Below are 20160 nucleotides of genomic sequence, written 5' to 3'. Positions count from 1 at the left end.
CACACAGTACTTCAGACCAGGTGCACACTCCGTTTTCAGGAGTGAGCTGGAGGCGACATGATAAGGTGGAAATAATTTTTACCTTAAATATGAACGACTTAGAAAAGTCAGTTTCAATATGAGCTCTGTAAAATTAATAATTCAGGACTTACTGATGTTTGATCATGAAGACTGAGATATGACTGCTGTAATGATTTTAAGTACATGTGATGAAATAATGAGGTGTAGTAATACGAGCACTATGAGCAGGCAAAGCAGTGTGTAATAGTTGTGTATTGAAAACTGCTCTACCTTATCAATTTGGCACAACTGGTGAAATTGTGTTATGTATTCTGCTTGTTTTTTTCCATTCATTAAAACTGGTGCAGTCGGCAGAAGTATTAATATGCACAATTGATTTAGGATGTGTCTACATTCATTTATGACAAACTCTGGGTGTTTAAATCAGGCTTGTATACACATGATTTCACATTGATCTGAGATTTACAATACAAAAAAAAATGCATGTACGTATGTCTGTGTTTCTGCATACAGAGAGGTTGATGCATCTGGCCTCTGGTCTATTTTTGTTCCACTCTCACCTAAAAATTGCTCATTAATCATGGTTTTAATATACAGAGAGAGAGACTGATTGAAATTGGGCTGCAGCTAATGATTATTGTCATTATCGACTGAATTGCTGATTACTTCCTCAATTAATTTGGTAATAAAGCATTAAAAAAAATGTGCCGTCATAAAAACATGTTTCATCTGGCAGCCACAAACTGATGAAAAGTTTAAGATTTAAAAAAAAAAAACAACTCTTATTTGCAAATTGATTTTCTTTTGGATTGACTAATTGTTGCAGCTGTAGATTGAGATGTTTCAGCCGAGGCTTCACAGACAGTCTGGGTTACAAAATGAATTACAAGCTGATAGATGCTTACAGACAGATGACACACCCGGATTACCAAAATCACAAGCGTACACCAGTTCAAATAGCTTTAATGCCCTCAAGATACTACCGTGTGGCCATAGAAATAAATATGGTGTAAGGATGAACTGAAAGAGCAGAAACTGGCCTAAGAGCTCAGCAGAGAGGTTGAAGGGATTTATCCAAGAGCAATTACAGGGTAGAGAGAAAACAGAAGATTGGCAGCACACTGCTGCCCTGACTAGAGTGTTAATTTGTGTGGAAGGGCCACTTATAGGTAACCTTGCAGAATATAGCAAAGACGTACGTACAAGGTCAAGTAGAAAGAGCCATTTTTAAATCGCCTCGAGGCTTTTACATTTTCCTGTGAACACTCCTCTCTTTCTATATGTTCTAGGATGTTGATAGCCTACAGACTCTTGACATTTCTGGGTAATTCTGTGGGTAGTTTTGTGCTTTACATATTGAATTTGACAACAGACTCAGCTGTGTGCAATCTTATCTTCAGTGTGATCAGCTCTCTTTAGGTCTTGACTTTTCTTCATGGTGACTATGGAAGTCCGAGGTGTTGTAACTGGATTAAATCATTTCTCAAAGGCGCTGGCCTCATTCCCTGTGAGTCAAGGAAGAACATATTAAACTAAATCTACTCTCTTTACAAAGTGATGGCTCATTTTCTCACTACGAGTTATTAAATCAACATGTTTGGCCAAGCATCATACCAATAAAATAAAAACAAACCGTGCATTCATGTCTTTAAGTCTTTTAAACGAGGCCTTGCTGTTTCTGTGAGGATTCTTGCAAAGACCACTGCTGATCTCATCATTTCATTGGAATGTGATCGTACATTTGTCCCTACATTTTGTTTTCCTGCCCCACACAAAAATAATAGCAACGTTTTGTACTCTGCTCCCATCACATCTCCCCTCTTCTTCTCCTTCTTCATACTGACACAGTATCTCTCTATTCTCAAACTCTCATTAGTGTTCCCCCGACCAGCAGTGGACAGACGGCAAATCGAAAGCGAGTTTTGAAACCTCCAAAATTTCAGTACATTTTGGTTTCCCTTATTTTTGTCATAGAGAATAAAAAGAAAAGCTGATGCGCTTTATAGCAGGGAACAGTGCTGACATGTAACTTATTTATTAATGCTGTAAATGTGCTCTGAATTTGAACATTACTGGAAGTGAGACAACTGCATTTACCTTACTTGAGTGTGGCTGTTATGATAAATGACCTGAAACATTTCGGTGTCCCATTTTCTTCTTTTTTTTTTTTTCTATTTCTGTATCCCTCGTTCTCTCTCTGCCTTTTCATTCAGAAGTCGTGACATTTTAAGAGCAAGACTCCCTGATTGAGGAAAATGATATGCATATGCAGAATTCAGAGAGGATAATAACCTCTACCACCCTCTTCTTCTCAGACGCCCTTTGTTCCCATCTTTATTTTTTCATTCCGTCATATCTGCTGGAGATTGAGCGATATATACCATCAAAGCCTTTTTGAAGCTTCCCACTCTCTTCCAAAATCCTTTTGATTTCCGACAGCACGAGCTGCTTAATATTCCAAACTAGTCGGTGGCCTTTTCAGAGAACTAACAAGGTTCTGAAGATGCAAGTCTTGTCTTCGTATGAAAGGCAGCTGGGGCACAGCCCTCTTCTTCTTCAGAGCTCACATCGAGGTGTCTGTGCTGCTAACAAGTTCAGAGCTGTTCGTCAGATACACAGAAGCCGGTAGGAAGTGTTCTCGTGTCATTTGACTTTCTGTACTTGGTCTGCGAGACTGTCCTCTCTTCAAAGACACGACATGCTGTATGCTTGTTTGTACAATAGGTATGGCTCTTTATTTTTGACTTTGAGGTGAAGGAAAATGGGGGATATGAATTTGTGTTGAACATTATATTTGGTTTTCTCCGGTCTCGGAACAGCAATCTGACAGTCGATTAATCAATTAGCTGCTTGGCAGAAAATAATTAGCTGCTCTTATGATAATTGATTGTTGTTTTTTTAAGTAGGTGCCAGTTTCTCAAATGTGAGGTTTTCTGCTGTTCTATGTAAGCTGAAGCAGTTTGTCAGTTAGTTGCTGGCTATTAAATTAATAGCTAACTATTTTGATTATCAATTAATTGTTTGGAGAATTTTTTTTAGGGAAAAGTCCAAATTCTCTGATTTCACCTTCTCAGTTGTAGATAGTCTCTGGTTTCTTTAGTATTTTTATAATAGTAAACATAATATATCTGGAAAATATGTTGATCTTGTGTTGCCTTCAGTTTTGGGAAAAGTTGATCAACATTCTTTGCCATTTTCTGGTATTGTATAGACCACTGTTTATCGGACAAAATGAGCAATCTGCAGACGTCATCTTGGACTGAGGGAACTTTTACCAACTAAATGATTAATCAAGAAAATAACATGCAGATGATTTGATTTTGAAAATATTAGTGATCATTAGTTGTAGGCTTACTCCTTTTTAAAAAATAAAAAAACATGAATCAAGGTAAACACGGCATGAAACTCCTTAATTCTTAAGCTAGTCAGCAAAATGAAGTATCAGTGCTTAATGAAGTCTCATGTGGTCTCCACTTTGGAGGCTCTAAGTTTACAATTTCAGCTTTTGCATACTAAATAAGATAATGAATAATTCTTGTGCCTTAACTGGTTTATTGCTGTTGCTGAAAGTTGTATCTTGTGTGTGTGTGTGTGTGTGTGTGTGTGTGTGTGTGTGTATATTTATCTTCTGCGTCTGTGACTTATTGCTGGAATCTGATGCCATAGCTTTTTTTTCTTTTTTTTTTACTCCATCGCCTACAAGCATGAAAGCAGAGTTTTCTACAGAGAGAACACCACAGTCTTGACAGGCACCAAGGGTATTTACTCAGCTTCCAAAAACTTCCAAACTCGTATTTACTTTCATCTTGGCTTCCTTTTGCCTTTTTTTTTTTTTTTTTTTTTGCTGCCTCCCACTCCAAGCCTTATCCTCTCATCCTATTTCTCCAGTTCAGAGTTTGGAGTGCAGTGCAGGAGTGGCTCTCAGAGAAGTGTCAGTCCTCAAGTTCCTGTGTTTTATGTTGCATCTGCGCCACTGACTCCGCCTGCCCCTGCCCCTGCCCCCCCCCCCCTGAAGCCCGCTTGCTTTTGTTGCCTCAGCCTTCAACTGTGTCACTCTCACCATATTTTTACGATGATTAAATAACCGCGAGGCCGCTTAGAGTGTGTGTCTATCGAGAGGGTAAGTAAAGTGTGCTAGTTTGGGAATTAACTAATAAAAAAATAGTTAGCGTATGGGAGGAAACTATAGCACACACAATGGATCAACAGCTGCGACCCCCAATCTGGGTGTAAGTCGTAGCATTTTTTCACACGCACACAAAAAAAGGGAGAGTCAGAGCCCGAGCCCCTAAAATGTATGCAAAGAACCTATTTAAAAAACAGGAGAATTTACTGTCTATATTCCTGAACGCTTGTGACAGCCACAACACATCTCCCAGCATGTGACGCAGGCCCACTGAAGCCCTCTTTGTTCACAAATCCAGTGTGAAAATTACCCTAATGTTTTGAGAGTTGGGAGAGGTTGGCATGGGGCCGGTGCTTAGGGAGAATATGCCTAGCGTGGGTGACGAGTTTAGGGCCCCCAGGTTTGTGCCTTTTTTTAAAAAAAAATGTAGCTCACTGATGTAAAAAATAATTGGTTTTATTCTGATATGAGGTTCATGAAGCAATGCATGAGTCATTTTTAGGGGTGAAGTAAAGGTCTACATTTTGGCAATGTCCTGATTTTTTGTGTGCAAATGTCTTTTTTATTTGATTTGACCAGTATTAAAGCAGAGCATTGTATTCCTTCAATGCAGGTTAAGATGAACCCTGAATCTTTACCAGTTGTGACAGGTCATTATGAATCAGTAATAAGCAGGAGCTTCAATTACCTTTTTAGAGTGCATATATTATTCAGCCTTTAGTATAAAACATGCATTATGTAAATTAGCACGAAAAGAGGCTGTTTCTGTTTTGTCTCTTAACCAATGACGAATTCAATACTCTTCTATCTTTGAGAATATTAGCTTGTGTCCATATTGAATCTGTTTGTCAGTAATGTTGCTTTTTTTGTGATAATACTCTGTATAAGCAGCCAGCAACTGGAAGAAGAGAGGGCTCCTTAGCCATGCAGCAGCCCTGATATTGAGCTCTAATTGAATTGTAACCCTAAAATTGAAAGATGTATACGATGTGAAAATGTGTGTGTCATGATGCTTCCGGTTTCCGTCCGTGCGTGTGTGTGTGTGTACTCGGGCAGATTCAAAGTTGATGAAATGTGTGATAAGAAGTAATCACATTTAATCAGTTTGCTCCAGCTCTGCAAGCAGAAATCTCAATTAGTTGAGCTTTTCACTTTGTAGACTCCAAATTCTTGGATATTGCTCCGGGCATCAGATGGTCAATGATGGCTGGCACCATGGTGGCATCAGTGGTGTGATCATTCAATGTTTGGCCAGCCATTGACTCCCCAGAGAAAATGGATGTATTATGGATGTCCAACAGATGGGTCTCCATCTCTCTTTGTACCCTGACTACGAGTCCTGATAAATGGCTGCTTGTGTCAGGGTGGCAGCAAATGAGGAGCGACTCGAATAATTAATGACCTAATATCATTCTCAGTCAAGCCGCTGTAAAAGAAATATCCTCAGCCTAATGTTCAAGATGTATTCACAAGAGTGAGCCATAAAGTTGATGTTCATGATTCATATGCAAGGTGTCAACTGCTTGCTTAAGAAAGGTCGATTGAATGGGACAGTATGTAAAGGCTATGAAAATGGTGTCAGTGCCGTGCTAAGCCTGGAGAGCCACATGCTAAGCCACCTTGAAGAGGAGCTGGAGTGCTGCTTCCCTTTCACTGCCCTTTATTACACATCCACTAGTGCAGCGCCTAGTTAAAACGTGCCTGTTGAGAGTGGTCCAATTGCTCATTATTTCTTGAGAAGCGCATATATATCAACTGACAAACATATCAATTAATTTTACCAGTGAGATTTAACTTTGGTAAACTGCCTTCCATTGGTTGATTTTGCTGCCACCTATTGCCTAGCTTTGTTTTTTCCTCCTAGCTTTCTGCGTTCATTTTTCTCTCTCGGGCAGTTTAACTAATTGGGGCAGCCCAGAAGCCCCACCCCACTACGATGTGACAGTGTTTATATCAAACGGCCCCTACTGCTCTAGGACCCAGCACAAAGTGGTTTGCTGTTAGCTCGTTTATTCAAATTTTTCAATATTAATAGTTTCAGCAAATGCGACACTGTACGTCCTTGGGTGTACACCTGCCGAATGTGAAGTCGATCAGATGAGCAATTCAAGACCTACTGTATGTGAAGGACTTACCGACCGACTTTTTGAACAACAATGATCTGAATAGTGAATAACCCAAAAAAGAAAGGGGGGAAAAAAAGAGCTTTAAAGATCTATCTGTATGCAGCGTTGCCTCCAGGAAATCTGTTAGCAGAGTGGGTAATCAATCACCTGCTGAGCTAAATCAGACAGATCCCGACACATCTCATCATCAATGTAGTTGATGGTGTAAATAGTCACCTCACTCATTAAACATTTGGCCTTTTCTGTATGATGAAGCACCATCACCGACTCTCCCTGAAGCTTAATCAAAGTCAAATATTTTGTATAAATGTGATAATTTCTTCAGATGATTGCGCTCTTGGTGGGGAACCTTCATAATACAACACTTTTAAGATATTGTATTGACACTTAATGATATTTTCTTGGATGTTTATACTGTAAAAAACACCAATAGTCACATCCACAATAGGCACCAGTGTACCACCCTGTTTTTTTTTATTGATTATATTAAAATTAGAGAAAGAGAGATTCCTACTTGAGACACACTGCTCTGTACTGTCTCAAAGTGCATAATTAAAAACTAGATAGCGTTGCTTTTTTGATGACCCTTTGCTTTATCGCCCAGTCAGCTGTTTTCAGGGGTGTTTTAATGCTTTCAATTGATCAAGTTGCACCCAGCTCTTTCATGTGGATGCTTGTGCAGTGACTCAACTGAGATGCATCTCAAGCATGAAGAGGCAATATCCAGATGTTCAGCGAGAGGAGATATCTGCTCGAATGAAATGAATGACATGTTGCTCAGAAAATGCCTCGATGGCAGTAGTGGTGCAGGATAAGCTCCAGGAAGAATGAGCTGCTCTGGGCTGAATTTTACTCTCATTTTCTACTTCTCGCCCCCCCGCATGCAGCTCACCTGCCTCCAAAAAAAAAAGCAAAACGAGTCAGTATGCCCATACTGTAGCCAGGGAATATTGATTAAGACTGCTGACATTTCTTCCTCCCTTTCACTCTGGCTGGGTACAACATGTGCCCTCTTTCAGATGAAGGCTGGTTACTCACACACCAGCACACACATCCATACTTTGTGGATCAGAGCTTAATTATGTCAGAAGTGTTTGGTCAAAATGTCATTTTATATACATTTAACATTCTGGTTGTAATTGGTGATTTTGAATATTAACTTATGGACTTGATTTTGGCATTAATTAATCAAAAGCCTCTTTTGTAAAGCTGGTTCTAGGTGATAATCTTATTCTGCCTCACCGTTCTGTATATAAGTAAAATGGTAGTTCGAGCATCTTTAGCTTCTCTACTGTGACGTATTTTTCAGTGACGCAATGTTTCAGTGGTGTACAGTTGCAAGATGGATTTGAAATCAAGTCCTTCATTTAGTTGGGCTTTAAAAACAAAGGTTGGGGGCTGAGAGTTCAGTATAAAATGGAGCTCCAGAGTGTTGGCTGCTCACGTGTGGTTAGATCACCTAAGTCACATTTGATTGGATGAATTCTTGTAAATGCCCCTGACTGCATCGCACAATCATTTTACAGGATTCTGATGTAAAAAAATATCTATCTATATATATTTGTCATATAACAAGATATAAGAACTATTAACAAAGGATGAAAACCGGGACAAGTATTTTTCATTTCATGGGGCCTTTAAGCCACGAGGAGAACATTATGCCGGCTTTGTTTGGTTCAGTGTAAAAAAGCAAAAACCAGCTTAATGATGAGCGTTCTTTTAAAGCAGTGTGGCAGGATCTCTGTTTAAAACGGGCAAAAGCTTCATTTTAAAATGACCCTCAACTGCAATATGTTCAATTTGTTTTGTCCATTTCACCTTCACTTCCTCTTGGTCTTTTTTATTTTCTCTTCGAGCACTCACTGTAAATACGTAGTGGTTCATGCAATGTCTGAAGGGAGACTAGCTGCTAATTTAAGTGCTTTGTCAATAAGCACATTTCATAAAAAAGATCAATATGCTCTCTTTGGTGTGTCGATTTAGCACCTTCTTTAGTTTAATAGCCTGTTTCAACAGGAGCTAGAAATATATTGGTGAAATTAATTGCAGAGTAAAGTATCCATGTCACTCTCCGCACATTTGTACTGATAGATTGGTTGTATATTAATGACCCCGCTGCCGGAAAAACACAATAAATTCATCATGGCTGCAATTACAAATATGTATTTGTTTCCTTGTCTTAATTTATAGTGCCTCGATGTGAAAGTCTACGGAGTATTGATTTAAGGTTATAATAAGCCACGGTGAAAAAAAATTACAACAGTTCATTTTGTTTTCCCCAGAAAAGTTTGTATTAAAAAGCTGCTTTGCATTCAGGAGCAATCCATCATAATTTACTTCTGGAAACATTCAGCCTGTTAAAGGATTTCATGTGAAGAATGTGGAGCCTGTGTGCAAAGATACACTGAAGAATCTGTTCCTCTGCGTGCTGATCATATCTGTGACTACAGCCTTTAAACCTTCCCAGTCATGTGAATATTTTCCATCACAGAACTGAGCCTGTGATGGACCTCCAGGTCAATGTGTCCAGCTTTCAATGAATGTTTGATGTGATAGATCCAGCCCATACCTGCCCCCTTTTCACCTTCATTTGACCCTGAATAAGCAAAAAGCAGCTACTGGAAATTGATGGCTGAATTGTAAGAAAGTGGCTGAGTAGCGTGTGTCGGTCGGTCGGTGGAGGCCACTTTGGTTGAGTTGGATATAAGGAGTAACGCAGACCTCTGATGGGGATTTTAGACTTTTAATCCTCCTTTTTAAAAGTGATAAGACTGAAGTGAAAAGGTCAAGTAAAAATATGCTGACAAAAATTGTTGCAGTATGAAAAAAAAGAAGAAGAAGGGAAATCATGTCTATAGTAAAACATGCAGTACTGCTGTATATACTGTACCACATCCCTATAAATACATGCACTAGTGCGCCATATGTTTAATTGCTGTCATACACAAGTGTGGGCCACTATAATGGACCTCCTCTTTCCTCCTCTCTTATGTGTAGGTGCTGCAGCAGCAGCAAATAGAAAATACCAGAGGAGCCACCAGTGGAACGAGACGGTGGTGAATGTCGACAGGATGTCCAGCCAGATGACCGTTTCTATGTGAATGGATTAGGTATGTATCGATATTGTTACAGCCTTCACTATCAAGATTCAGGATAAGATACAATACAGTGCCAGTAAGCGCATGCAGATAAGCAGTTATACTTCAGATGTTAATAATTATATGTTTCATTTATACAATGCTTTTAAAAGGCACTCAAAGACGCTTTACAGAGATAAACCAAATGGCAAAAAGCAGTAAATCAGAAATACAACAGAGTAGCAGGAATGACTGTTAAAAGTAGAAAACAAATGCAGTAAAAGATGAAAAGGATATCATCTAATTTTAAGAGTAACTGATTGAAAGCTGAGCATCAGTTGAATACAGCTTGAAAAAGGTGTAAACATTGGTTGGTTTTCTTTAATGAAGTGAAATAACATGTTATATGTGAAATGAAATGACATACTGTATTTCAGGTACAACCTCCTCTGCATGCTGGTGTGTGCTCAGTTCAGTACATGCACAAATGAAACCATGAACTCTTTATCCTTCTATATCTGCTGTGCATCGCTCGGTCTTGCTTGTATGATGAAATGATAAAGCAGAGCTAACACAAGTCTCTGTGCGCCCTGCATTTCTCCTCCTGTCATCACTGAGTCATCTGTGATAGCATAAGGAAAGACGGAGCTCTTTGATCTCTCTCTGGGTTTATTAGCTGGTATAACACGGGTAATTGTGTGTCTACGTAAAGAGAAACTGCTGGACTTGTGACCCTAACACGCACACGCACACACACACACACCCGTACAACACCATCATAATCTCTGAACAATGGCAAACTATTCAGTACCATGGCGGAGATTTGAGAAGGTATAAGCCTCTATTTCACAGAATTGTGTCATTTGGTTGACTATCATGACATGAAAAATGTAAATATGGACAAAATAAGACATTTGAAGATCAAGTCGCCTTGTGCACTAGGATATTGCGACAGGTGTTTTTTTCACTGTCTTATGTTTTATAGACATAACTATTCATTATTTGATGCAGTAATTTGCAAATTAATCAATTATGAGAAAAATCAGTAGTTGTAGCCCTACCTAGAACTTGTAATGCTTAACAAAATGCACTTTTGTTTGGTAAATATTGAACTCACTTATAATGAAACAAGACAAAGACAGCCATGTTAGCAGCTCTGTGAGGCTGCATTCAAGTGAGCTAATTGTTACAGTCTCATCATGATAATGTTAGGATGTTGATGCTTGACAAGTATAATTTTTTATCATCCTGGGCTGATGGGAATGTGATTAGTTTGTATATATTTTGTCATAAAGAAAATGACTGGGTTAACTGAAATGTAGTCATGATGATGTCTCTAGATTAATGTATGTACTAAATTTCACCCAGCAGTGAGTCAGTGGACCACCAAAATGATTAGGATTCATCCTGCGCCTCACATGAATGTCGAATGTCATGGCAGTCAATCCCATAGTTTTCCAGACATTTCACTCTGAAACAAAAATGTCAACTTGCTGAAGTGGCTTATGTGAGAGTCATCACAGTCAGTAGGATTCATCGTCTGAGCACCATGGATTTTTTTTACATGACCACATGACCTCAATCGATCCACTTCTGTTGGAGATATTTTAGTCCAAAGGTGTGGACAGACTGACAGATCACCATGGATCATCCGTAAAGCCATGGCTCAAATAATAACAACATTTTTATGATATTATTGTGTACATTTCAAGTGATTGGAAGATATTGTAGTCATTCTGTTTTTACTTTATGAACTGGAAAAAGACGAGATGCGAAGTCCAACTGAAAACAAAATAAATTAGCAGAGATTAATGCCAATACAAACAAACTGAGAAAATCAACTCTGCATGCTGCAGTTACGCTGTTCAATCTAGTTAAAGGACCATTTTGAAGCAGGTGATGAGGTGTCACGATTGCCATTTATACTTATTTATTTATTTATTTATTTATTTTTAAACATTTTAACATTTTAAACGTTTTAAATAAGAGTCTGAACATAACATATGTTTTTTAGTAATCTGAATCCTACTCATTTTTAGTAATGCATGTGAACACATATGTATCTTGTCTTGTGTCTATATGTAAAGCGTCTATTTTATCTAATGTCAAATTTGCATTTTTTCAGTATTTTACTCTACTGCAAGCATGAATTAATAAAATAAACACAAAGCCATAAGGACGTGTAAAGACAGTGACTTTGTATTTTATCATTCATCCAAAATGTTGCTAGCCTGGGTAAACCCAAGCTCTCATTTGAGCGACATTCCACTTCACTCAGAAAGTTAGCATGTCCACCAAGACAACATTTTCACCTGAGATAGGGAACCAATCACAGAACAGGGAGGCGGGCTCAAGGCGATGACGAGCGTAGAGCGACTCTGTTTACATCCAGCATGGCGGCCACGGAGGTGCAGCAACCGTTCAAAGCAGCAGTAGATTGTTTGCTAAATAAATTGGAAGGCAAGTTCACTTTGAAAATGGAACAAAACGGGATGTGTTTGCGCTGCTCCCTACAAGCTCTGAATACTTCGTGTATTGTTGATATGATTGGCTGCCTGTAAGTTTGTCCAGTAGCGTACAGAAGCATTTGATCGACATTCGTTGATCCCACCTCAAATACGAGGAAATGAACGGCTCCTCGCCAGACCCTACCTCAATTGTGGTAGGGTCTAGGCCGAGCCAGGCTAAAATTTTGCAGTATGATTCTTTAAATTCATCTGGGACATAACTATTAGGATTCAAGCACTATTAAAAACACAATCAATTATTGGTGCAATGGTGCGATTTCCCTAAACAGCTTTTACAACATGGCCCGGATTCTTGTTGCCCCATGTGAACTTATATCTAACCCATAGCGTGATTTGTTTCTTCACTTTTAGTTTCTTATATCCACATTTGTTTTTATGTTTATATAGGACAAGCGGTGGATTTAACCTGCCTCTAAGAAGATGGTTAAGGGTTGCTATAATTGCACTATGAAATGTGTTTATATATTTTTGTCTTGTCTCTCCCCCGTTTGATAAGGAGTTTGCTTAATCCCTCAGTAGGCCTCAGTTATAAGCTTTTTGGTAATGACCTGCTTAATCCTCCAACGACAGATAAAATACACAGGCGCATTAACTTCACAGCAGTTAACTCGCTCCCTAGCTTCCTCAAAACAATATTTTATTATTGAGCTGTGATGCAAGTTTACATGTTGGTCTGTTGTGTTGGTGTAGGTTTGTTAGCTGAGCGTCTGCTTTTCTTTTAAGCAATGCAACAAGAAACATTCCCACATCTCCAAGGCTGGAGTAAAATAGCTGTTACGAACAATTTTGTAACACTGGATTTGGTGACTGTTAAGACCCTTTTAGCACCGTTTATTTAAAAAACAAAACAAAAAAAACCCCACTGACTGTTTGAGTAGACATTAGCAACAGTACTTTTTCTTGGAGATTCGTCAGTGCTCTACCATGAATATGCAGGTGTCCATGCTCACTGACTGCAGCTCTGCAGTGTCAGCTGCACTCAGTCAGTGAGAGAGAGTCGACATGATCAGTCGATCACACAGCAGCCAGACTGAAGCAAGTAACTCGTCATAGACTCCTTAGTACCAATGTAAGATAGCTAACTGGTTCTGGATACTAGTGTCTTACCACCAAACTGGTCCAGCATATCAGCTTCTTTCTTTTTCTCACAGCATTGATTTATTGCTGTATTGTAGAGTCCCAAAAAATTAAATATTTGTACTGCTTTAAAAGTCACTGACTGACCTCAGATCACTTTGACATTTATGACACACACACACACACACGCACACTGACTCACACACTATCACCATCTCCACAGGACCTAACATACCGCACAGCTTCAACATTAGTAGATGATTTACAGGCAGTCTCAAACTCATATACTGGTAAAATAAATGAATAATGCACGTAGTAACCGTAACATCACCCATTAGTTTGTGGACTCCCATTTTGAAGCCTTGAGATTGGCATCTTGGATTTTTGGAGCCAGAGATTACCGTATTTCCAGGAGAGGGTGAAGCTGACCCTAATTCTAACCAAATTGGTTATCGCGGTGCCTTTTGAAGTTTATGGTTAACTGTGATAATGATAATGAATATTGTTGCTAGCGGAAAACACAATAAAACAAAAAACCAAAATCTACTTACAGGAAAAACTGAACATCCAAATTCTTAGAGGGTCTTCTAGTACAACCAAACACTGAACAAGACTGTTCAGGAGACCAAAATGTTAAAATTAACATTCATGAAATGAAAACACACTGAAATAGCGACACCTATACTTACGTTACCTAATCAGTGTTGTTGCCATTGTAGCGTCTGGTCAATCACAATGTAGCCGCACCCTAAAGCATGCCCTGCTTTACCGTCTATTTTACTCTAAATTGGACCATAATTTACAAAATGAACATCATGCTGTATTGAACAAGACTTGAGACTAGCAATTCAGACCATAAACTCATTAGAAAACTTTACTGAGGTAATAAATCAAGTGAGAAGTTGGGTCATTTTATACAATGGGACTTCTCAGGGCTACAACACCTGCACCTCATGCACACACTGGGCTTCTGCTCCAATAGCTCCCCAAAGGTGGCTCACTCGCACTGTGCTTTTATAGCTGTGATGACTGCTTGTGATTTTTACGCCAGAGGACAGCAGGAGAAGAAAAACAACTCCATTCCCCCCATCGCTATGCTCAGTGCTTCAGCCACTTGGACATGTTGTAAATGGTGTACATAGATTCTGCAGAGGGGACCAGGACAGAGATGAACAGCTAGTTTTAGTTTAACAAGGTCACAATTTTATTTCATGCACATCTCAATTTTAGACTCTTCCAAAAACCACCCAATACTTTCTCATCATTAACAAACTATTGTGGTGTTAGGATCCTGCTACAGTTTTCCCTAGCCTTGTAACCAGGGATTTAGTGGATAAAGACATCCAAATATTTGCACGTGTTAAAAAAAGAAGTTTAGCTGTTATCTATGTCAGGTGGAATTAATTCTGGTAGCCAGGGGATCACTTGCTACATTTGATGAAGCAACTGCCAATAGATCCCTCACATGTTACACTTCATCACAGCTCACAGGCAAATGTTGGCAATCAGAGTCTAAAGCCTTTGATGATCTGCAGAAGCAGTAAAAAAGCTGTGTATTATTGAACGTGTGAGCACCCCTAGGACCTCAGGGATTAGGAGCTGTGAAGTTACTCGGCCTATCAGTCTGCAGAGAAAGCGTTTGCTAATGCAGCTACAGTGCAGAGCTGTCAGCAGCAACATTTAGCAGGTGTCAACCAGTTGTCGTTAGGCTTCTGCAGTGTCGGATTTAAATGAGTTATTGTTGAAATAATTTAAGTGGGCCTTTGTATTGTCACCAGTGAATATAATGTTCATTTTCAACGCCCTGAAGATTTGATTCAATTATTGAATAATGTTAAGTATATCTTTGTATAATATGTTTCCAAATAGATGGATTAGTAAAGGTTCTTATGACAAATATTACTTTTGTAGTAAATGTACTTTACTTTTTCAGGTTGTTTCCAGTCTTTGTGCTAAACCATAGCTAAACACATCACATCACAGAAATGTGTGGCAAACTTCATCTTAGCTTATTTAATGACTTATTGTGTTTTACATTTTAACATTTTATGCCTTGAAAATGACTCTCAGCGAGGCTTTTGTTAATCTTAGAATGTAAATAATGTGCTAATTGGAAAAATGGATCTATTCTATATGAAGTGTTATAGAGATTAAATAATCATATGGATCAAACTTTATGCATATTTTTTTCTTGTTCATCTCAAGTGAGGAGAAAATTACTTAAATTACTTTAATTTATATCATTTTATGTCAAGAGTGTGACAGAATGGTGCCAAGATGAAAACTATAGTATAATAATTATCGTCATCATCATTTTCTTCCTTGAAAAGAGAAGTAGTGGGCAGAGCTCAGTGGCTACAGCTATGGTATAATCATTGTAATCGTTAAGTAATATTCTGCCTTTATAAAAACTACTTGGTGCAACAGTGCTTTTGGTCACAAAAACACTAAACATCAATGCTTCTTTGAATTCTCACTGTGTGCTGCTTTAAGTATATACTGCACAGCCAGATTTGATCATATTCACAAAGATTGATGCCCTCATATAAAAATCGTCAGTCTCAACAAGTCACTACCTGCTATTTCAGGCACTTTTCAATTTCCTGACGCAGGACAGTGGGACCATCTAAGCTGAAAAGCTGCTTTTGTTTTGCAGTGTCTTTTTCCTTAATCTGTTAAGCACGGAAGACTTGTATCCTCCGACACGATTGTCTTTCACCTGCTGTCTTCTCGCATCTGTTTTTTGTTTATATTTTATGTCAGTGTCATTTTCCCTCCAGATCATAACAGTGTTATTACCAGAGGGATTATATCTGTGCAACACTCCTGAGCTGATAACCTGTGGATTACACAATGGTGCATTCATTTCTGATAGATTGCAAGCTGTCATACCTGAGCAACAAAAATGAAATGACCCATATCTCCAAAAATCACTCATACAAACATTATCCCATCTTCCAGCGCTAAAGTTAACGGGTAATGGTTAGCTAAGGATTGTGGTTGTTGTTAAGGTATGAAAAAAAGAATAAAAGAATATTGTATGTATGGTTAAAAAAGAATGAAGTCGACAGTAGAAGATGGGATGCAAACTGCAGTCTCTGATGTTGAATTTTTTACATGTTGCACACTGAACTAACCACTGCGACCTCCTTCTCTAACAAGTTTTGTGATGATACAACTCCCCGCTCCTTCTGTGAGAACAGTCATTATCCACACAACTGAAGAGGTTTCTTATCAGGAAAAACATAGGTCATTAAAAGCTTTTGAATAAACAACCAGTGCTGTTGTTTTGGTGGTGAGAACAGACTCCTAATAGATGTAAGTGAATTTGGGTCATACTACACCAAAGACAATGCAGCTACTGTCTGAGTAACTAGCTAAATGTGGTTTGTTTGCCTTGTAATTAAGTCATGCACAGCAGTAGATATGATTTACAAACATCTTCATTTGTGGAAATTTGAGCAAGAGAACAAGTGAAAGCAGTGTTGCACTGAAATCTTTAGTGACAACTTAGTTTACAGGAAAATATTGTAGAACTCAAATGTTATTACTGCATATGAATGTGCAAAAGAAAACAAAAAATAAATAAGTGAATTAGAAAGCAGGAGAAGGCTCAGCTGCCAATGCTCTTACAGCCTGCTTTTAGCGCTGGCCTTGAATCCTAATTACACCCCCCCCCCCCCCCACCATAAATAGTCCTATTATTTGGAATATGAATTAAAGCCTCTGTAAAATTGGCTTGAACCAGTAAAATGCATATATGGTGTAAAGGTTGAGTGTCTCATTAAGAATCCACAAAAATCTAACTGAAAATAAACAATCATAGCTATTAGAAAACCTTGTTCAAAAAATTGAACTCATTTTGATGTTCATACCATTTCTCAGGACTGTGTAGAGGTGGCAGATGACGTTTTCACTGACACCCACACCGCCTACTGGGGTGACTAACTACATTATCATTATCTGATTAGTGGTTTGGTCTATAAAATGTCAGAAACAGCAAATTATGAAAATTATTGACCAAATGTTGTCCTGACCCACAGGCTACAATTCAGAGATATTCAGTTAACTATCATAGAAACCAGAAAACATTTATAGTTACTTAGAACCAGAGATTTTGGACACATTCTCATAAAGGTTGACTTTAAGCAATTAACTGATTATCAAAATGGTTAGTGAGGAATTTAATTGTTGGCAATTAATCAACAAATCATTACAGCTGTAGTCCTGTAATGATTACCTTGAATAAGTCACTCTGACAGGTGAAATTTTAACAGTATAAAGTGTCCTCTCCTCAGTCTTTCTAAATGTTGCTGAGTTTTATCGCCTATTTTTAAATTTATTGAAATAATATATGGAACAAATAGTTTCTTTTTTTGTTCAGCCCTCTTGCTTGAAAGCTTCTCAACCTATTACTCTTTAAAAAAAATAAAATTGTGCCTCTAAGTACTTTCTAGCTAGTTTCAACCAGGTAGTATATAGGTAGAAGCTTATTTGAGTGTCATGGATTGGTTTAGAAATAAACACTGTGTGATATCAACTGAATAATTAAATACATTGAATTAATAACATTCATGATTTTTGATCCATAATCAAACTGCAACTTGTAATTTACTAGCCTGTGACATAAACTCCTCTTCCAGTCTGCCTCTTCCAGCATCAGGGTCTAAATTACGTTCAGGAAATGGGACATGGCTTCAGACGAATGGTCTACTAGTCAGACGCGTGGCATTAGGATACTTTCCACGCTGCAGAGCTTAAGCCCATGTCTATCCACCTTGAGCCTGAGCTCAACACTGCCAACGAATCACTATAAAAAGAGCCAATTATTTATTGTCAGTTCCCTGACAGGACCGGTCCTACTTATCTTTCTGGGTGCAGTCCCCAAGCCTTCTGCCTCAAATTTTCAGCATTGTCAGAGCTCCCGTGGGCCCGATCTTTCATCACTGCGCCAGACTGACATTTCTCTAAATATCCATGATAGTTTTTATGTGCAGCAATAATTTATCAGGCAAGTAGACTAAAGTTTTTTTTCTTCCACTGGCTGAAAGACAAATGTGGAAAATATTAAACTGGAGCTTTTAAGAAAGAAAATATTCAAATTGTTCTTTCTCCATTTTTTGAGGCAGAAAAATTCATCTTTGTGTCGTGGGTGAAAGGACATTCAGTCCCTACTTGAGTGGACATTTCACATCTCAGCCACTGTATTACATAAGCAGAACCTAGATTCAGTGTTGCTCTCCCAAGCCCTGATTTAGAGGGAGCCTAGTTTTCGTCATCTTTTGCTTACACTACCTCAGTACTTGCTTGTGAAAGCACTCTGGAAGTCCACTTTCCAATTTATAAGAGTGTAACTTGTTCAAGTGGCTGCTTGAGCTATAGTTTGACTCTGCGAAGATTACTATTGTCCAATTAATGCATATTAATTGCATTGACCTTTTTAGTAGTGGCTAGTTTAAGCTGAGTTATTGAAATGAACTTGGGGAGTAATGATTTTCCTCCTCTCCTTCCTCTGTCATCGGACGACCTGGCTCTGTTTGCTGTAATAGTAAATTCTATGAGCAGTAAGCTGTAATTAGTGTGGAGGAGGGGACCTCAGAATGTGCATTGATTTCTTACTGGCTCGGTGAAAATGCCACGGAAACACCGAGGACATGAAAACGCACATCCCCATGGATTGGTCCAGAAACATGTCTCCTTACTTACTGCAAACAAGTTGAGTCACTTTAATTACAGATGTTATGCAAAAGTGCTGCAGACATTAGAACACATCTAAATAAGTTCAGTAAGAACAGAAGAATATATAAATTACACACGCAGAGTACACAGAGGTTATAAAAGGACAGACAGAAAATATACAGTCACAGTAACCTGTATGTAGACTCAAAAGCTAAAGTGGTGGGTCTTAAGACTGGATTTAAAATGTCAATATAAGACTTAACGGTGCGTGATCGTGTGAACCAACAGAATAAGTTACTGGGCAGAGGATCTTAGGTCCCTGAAGCTGGAAGAGACACAGAGCAGGTCAGAGATGCAAATTCCTTAACTGAACTCTAGATTATAAATGTTTCAGATAGAGGAATAGCGATGCACTCACAGGCCCCAAACATGTGAGAAGAGCTGCCGAGGGTTTAAATTTTAAATACTGAATAATAAATAGAAGAGAGAATGAGATGAAATGTACAAAGTATTGACTAGGAGTAAACAGTATATGCAGTTTTTTAGTAGTAATGATAATTCGCGTTGCGCCATGGCAGATCAAAGATTACAAATGTGAAAATATGACATTATTGGGTCTTGTTGTAATGTAACGTCTGGTTAGTCATTTTTACTGCATTGTCCACAGACATGTTGATTTTAAAGAGGTCAGGACAACAGGTCTGTAGTCGTTGAGTCCTTTGGTCTTTGGTTTTTCAGGGATGGAGATGATGGTGGAGGTCTTGAAGCAGGCTGGTACATTGCATGTCTCCAGTGAGGTGTTAAAAATGTCTGTGAACTCTGGAGACAGCTCATCGACAGAGCGCTTCGGGGTGGATGGAGAGACAGAATCTGGTTCAGTGGGGGGTTCTATCTCTTGAACGGCCTGTTAACGTCTCTCTGCAGGAGAGTCGTCATTGTAGTAGGGAAGGAGGAGGAGGAGGGGTCCTCAGTAGTGAGCGGTTATGGAGAGGCCTGGGCCCCTGCTGTGGTGGGGGAGGAGGAGTTAGTGGAGTGAATGGTGTCACTTATTGTCCCATTGTCTTTCAAATCAACAGTACGACTCATTCAGGTCGTTGGTCAGGCGCAAGCTATCAGTGGAGGGGGAGAGGCTTTCAGTTGGTGATCTGTCTGAGGCTCTTCCACATGCAGGCCGAGTTGTTTTCTGGGTCTCTCTCATGTAGCATCTCTCACAACCTCGCTAAACCTGTATTTAGGCTCTTTAAACCAGTCCTTGTCCCCACTAAAGACGACCCAAATTCAGTTATGTGGTATTCAAAGCACAATCCAGAGCTTCTTAGTGGTCACAAACCTGCTACTTTGCATGTGTAACAACACGCTGTTTCAATTATCCACCCTGCAATTACCATCTCTGTCCTCAGGTGCATCTGACTCATCCACCAAACAAAAGTGAGAAGACCAAGCAAAAAAACGTGTTTGACACAAATTACAACTTGTCATCTATTTAGGGAAAGTTGTTCCAAGCAGCATCCTCTCGGGTTCGTGCT

At 38.9% G+C, this 20160-nt stretch overlaps 1 protein-coding gene across 1 annotated transcript in view; it reads left to right on the top strand.

The window, feature by feature from the left end:
• Positions 1-20160, top strand: part of glceb (glucuronic acid epimerase b) — a 57591-nt gene that overhangs the window by 17326 nt on the left and 20105 nt on the right. Inside the window, exon 2 of the mRNA XM_053323638.1 lies at positions 9271-9383. The gene's annotated coding sequence lies outside the window, so the exon portion shown is untranslated. The remainder of the gene's footprint in view (positions 1-9270; positions 9384-20160) is intronic.

Source organism: Scomber japonicus, chromosome 1 (assembly GCF_027409825.1).
Source record: "Scomber japonicus isolate fScoJap1 chromosome 1, fScoJap1.pri, whole genome shotgun sequence".
NCBI classification, from domain to species: Eukaryota; Metazoa; Chordata; class Actinopteri; order Scombriformes; family Scombridae; genus Scomber; species Scomber japonicus.
This window is presented reverse-complemented; position numbering and strand designations above follow the sequence as displayed.